Source organism: Sapajus apella, unplaced genomic scaffold (genome assembly GCF_009761245.1).
Source record: "Sapajus apella isolate SASKATOON/1434 unplaced genomic scaffold, GSC_monkey_1.0 scaffold86, whole genome shotgun sequence".
Taxonomy (NCBI): Eukaryota; Metazoa; Chordata; class Mammalia; order Primates; family Cebidae; genus Sapajus; species Sapajus apella.
In genome coordinates, this window is record NW_022437026.1 from 583,703 (window position 1) to 588,674 (window position 4,972).

The following is a 4,972-nucleotide window of genomic DNA, read 5'->3' on the forward strand; positions in this document are numbered from 1 at the left end:
CCAGCTACTTTGGAGGCTGAGGTGGGAACCTCACCTGAGTCTGGGAGTTGTGGCTTCAGTGAGTTGAGATCACACCACTTCCCTCCAGCCTGTGTGACAGAGCGAGACCCCAACTCTAAAGGAAAGAAAAAGATTTGGTCAATTGTAGGATGATGGGAATAAAGAGTAAGATACCAATGATGATGTGTGGGCTTTTGCATTGGAAAACTTGGGTCATGGTCCCACTCAGCAAGATGTGAAATGAAGGCAGAGGGTCATGATAGCAGAAGGGTGGTAAATTCAGGAGTTCAGCTTTGGACGGTGAGTTTTCAATGCAATGTATGTGGAGAATTCTTGAGAGATTTTTTTTTTTGAAACTTCAGATACATGAGTATGCAGATTAGGAAAGTGATTATGTTTAGATATATAAATTTGGGTGTCTGTTATGATATGAGTGGCAGTTGAAGCCATGGCAATAGATGACATCATTCATTGAGATGATACAAATTAGTAATAGAGAAAGACCCAAAGACAGATTCTGGATAAAAATTATTTGAAGATTAAACAACAACAATAACAACAACAACAACTAAAACCAAGTGGGAAATTAATGTAAAACATGAGAAATCTATGAGTGTTGTGATGGAATGCAAGGGAGGAATATTCCTTTCTCTTTCCACTCAGATACAGGTATTTCTAGTTTCATGAAACGGACTGCCTCCCACTTAACCCTCTGCTGCTTTTGTGTTTTGCTTTCAATGAGAACTGAGATAATATTAAGCTATTCTGTCCTTTCAATGATTGGTTGGTCTCGATTTTAACAAAGCACAAAGCTGTTGTTTACTTTGTAAGCATATTTTAGACTTATTTTTTATTAATAGTTATAGACAAGGATAGGATTTAAAAATATTAATGGCCGGCCGGGCGCGGTGGCTCAAGCCTGTAATCCCAGCACTGTGGGAGGCCGAGGCGGGTGGATCACGAGGTCAAGAGATCGAGACCATCCTGGTCAATATGGTAAAACCCCGTCTCTACTAAAAATACAAAAAATTAGCTGGGCATGGTGGCGCGTGCCTGTAGTCCCAGCTACTCAGGAGGCTGAGGCAGGAGAATTGCCTGAACCCGGGAGGCGGAGGTTGCGGTGAGCCGAGATCGCGCCATTGCACTCCAGCCTGGGTAACAAGAGCGAAACCCCGTCCCAAAAAAAAAAAAAAAAAAAAAAAAATTAATGGCCAGTATGCCACAGGCCCAACCAACTTGAAAATATGCCAGTCTGTAAACATTGGTTGTATCCTGGCTAGCTATAAAACATTAAAAAAAAAAAAGTTTCTTCAGTTTTGGTAAATTAAATACTCCTTGAAATTTAATCTAATTTTTCAAATGAATTATACTTTATTTAAAATTACAGTCCTTCACACTCTGTATTCCTCTTTCCTAGGTTATTTCTTACAGAATTTACCTTCCTCTAATGAACTATATATATTTAAATATAATAAAAATAACCCTGTGTACAATCTGGTGACTGGCTGTTTTTTTAAATTTAAAATGTGATTTGTTTCCACACATTTATGTATTATTACTTCTGAATTAATCTAGAGCCTCTACACTCTATGTGTGGAGACTAATACATAATATAGTCTCCACATACATAATATAGCCATTATAAAGTATTCCTAAATGATATAACTAAATATATCAATATTTCAAGTTATTTTTAAAAGAACCATGGGCTTTGGGGCATTCTTCCACCTGAACAGTTTTGAAGAACTCAAGTAACGAATTACAAATTATAACATTTTGTCTTCTTGAAGTAGTCATTAGGAGAAATGCTCTGGTTTTTGGAAAATTAGACATGAGACTAGCAATAACAATAATCATCATCATCATTGTGTTTTAGAAAAATCTACCTAGGCTTGGAGCTATGGATTCTGTTGTTTGCAGTAGTATATGATACTCCTCTCTGCTTATGCCTCAGCAATTTTCTGGACAAAACAAATCATCTTGGAATTATCACTGTGGTTATCTGCAGCATGAATGTTATCTGTAGAATGAATGTCCTCTGAACATTATTGAACACAAACTTACAAAGTTCTTGCTATATGCAAGGTCCTAAGCACTTTATAGATATTAGCTTATTTAGTTCATGAAACTAATCCATGAGTTAGATTTCGTCGTTATTTCACAAATGAAGAAACACAGATATAAAGAATTCAAGTAACTTGCCTAAGCTAAGTCACACAGCTTAGTGGCAAAGTCAAGGGTCAGACCCAGCAGTTTGGCTCTGGAATCCATTCTCTAACGTTCTTGCTGAAGTTTACCTCAGCCAGAGGTGTTGCCAGAGTCTGTGGTCTGGGTCAGCAAGACTGAGGGTAGTAAAAATATATAGTAAAAAAATTAAAATTAGTAAAAATATAAAACAGTGTAGAGGCTCTACATTAATTCAAAAGTAATAAAAGCAGGGATGTGGGGTGCTACTTGTGCCCCCAGTTACCTGGGAAATTGCATATTTTTCCTCATACATACATATCTTACCTTTGCCACTATATTTTCCTCTCTGGGATAATAACCATTCCTGTAGTTATCTCAATATGTTAATTAGCGCTGGGAACATTTATCTTCCGTGAATCATCAGGAAAGAACAGGTTGGAAAGGCCTCACAGAAATGAAGGGTTTCATTCTTTTTTTTTTTTTTTTTTGAGACAGTCTCGCTCTGTCGCCAGGCGCCAGGCTGGAGTGCAATGGCGCGATCTCCGCCGATTGCAACCTCCGCCTCCCGGGTTCAAGCAATTCTCCTGCCTCAGCCGCCCGAGTAGCTGGGACTACAGACGCGCGCCACCACGCCCAGCTAATTTTTTATATTTTAGTAGAGACGGGGTTTTGCTATGTTGGCCAGGATGGTCTCGATCTCTTGACCTCGTGATCCGCCCGCCTCGGCCTCCCAAAGTGCTGGGATTAGAGGCGTGAGCCACCGCACCGGGCCTTTTTTTTTTTTTTTTTTTTTGAGGCTGAGTCTCGCTCTATCGCCAGGCGGGAGTGCAGTGGCGCGATCCCGGCTCACTGCAACTTCCGTTTTCCGGTTTCAAGCAATTCTCCTGCCTCAGCCTCTAGAGCAGCTGGGACTACAGACAGGCACCACCACGCCCGGATAACTTTTTGTATTTTTAGTAGAGACGGGGTTTCACCATGTCGGGCGGGTTGGTCTGGATCTCTTGACCTCGTGATCCACCCACCTCGGCCTCCCAAAGTGCTGGGATTACAGACGTGAGCCACCGCGCCCGGCCTGAAGGTTTTCATTCTTATTCTCAGCCTCAGGCCTAAGCAAGTCAACAAATACAAAGAATTACTGAACATAGTAGGAATGAAGGTATATGAATATTTCTGTATTTCCATCTTGTCCTGAGAGTACTAATGTCCTGAATGTTAAGAATGTTGAAATTTTGTCATTGCCTTTTAAGAGACCTATGAGAACTTCAGAAGTAAAATTTAAACTGCATACCAATGTATCTTTTAAAAGGAAAAAAAAAAAGCTCCTTAATAAGATTTTTCAAGTTACCCAATAAAGAAGGAATTACCTTAGTTATCTCAGTGGAGATTTTAAGAGCAGCGTGGAACAGAGACTAGTTTTCCACTTGCAAAAAATTAGGAGTTTTGCAGAATTTAAGGGATCCAACATATGGGCGTCCTACTTATCTTAGAAAGCACCTGTTTTCTCTTAGAAATAGTGCCTTCACTTCAAATTGTCATCACTAGAAATTGAGGGTAGCATAGCAAAATATGTTTTGGAGCCAGATAAAACTGGGTGTTGATATTTTCAATCAATAATTAGCTATGTGACAGTGTGGCGATTCCTCAAGGACCTAGAAATAGAAATTCCATTTGACCCAGCAATCCCATTACTGGGTATATATCCAAAGGATTACAAATCGTTCTACTATAAGGACACGTGCACACGAATGTTCATTGCAGCACTGTTTACAATAGCAAAGACCTGGAACCAACCCAAATGCCCATCGACGATAGACTGGATAGGGAAAATGTGGCACATATACACCATGGAATATTATGCAGCCATCAAAAACGATGAGTTTGGGTCCTTTGTAGGGACATGGATGAACCTGGAAACCATCATTCTCAGCAAACTGCCAGAAGAGCAGAAGATCAAACACCACATGTTCTCACTCATAGGCGGGTGTTGAACAATGAGAACACATGGACACAGGGAGGGGAGCACGACACACTGGGGTCAGTTGGGGGGAAATAGGGGAGGGACGGTGGGGGGTGGGGAGCTGGGGAGAGATAGCAAGGGGAGAAATGCCAGATGTAGGTGATGGGGAGGAAGGCAGCAAATCACACTGCCACGTGTGTTCCTATGCAACAATTTTGCATGTTCTTCACATGTACCCCAAAACCTAAAATGCAATAAAATAAATAAATGGGAAAAAAAATTAGCTATGTGATAGTGGACCAATTCCCTAATTACCAGTCTGATAAAAATCTCAGTTATTGGGACTAAATCATATTGTAGAAGTAAAGCCATTATCATACGGTTCTGGGCAGTTACTATCAATTGTCCCTGTAGATATGAAGTATTTTCTAAATAATACGTTTTTTTACAAAGTGCACATTTTTCTTCTTGAGGTTTGGATCTTTTCAACATGACAACTGCAGCCTGGCTAGTTTCTGAGTTTGTTCCTGAGTGAGTCATTCAGCTAATTAAACATATTTTCTGAGTGTATACTTGGAGAAATTGTACCAAAGTAAGACCAGTCTGCAGGCTTTTATGGCTGTGACTTGGGCTAGCATGATGAAGTCAAGACAAAAGATCAGGAATGCCTTCACATTTCTACTGGATTTATTTTCTTCAGAGGATATTTCTAGGACTTGACATGTGTTTTCTGTTTCTTTCTTTCTATATTTCGTAAAGATATCCTTTTGCTATAGTCTGGTATTTCTCACTTAGCATTTGAATTGAATCTTGGCTGGCTCCCAGTTG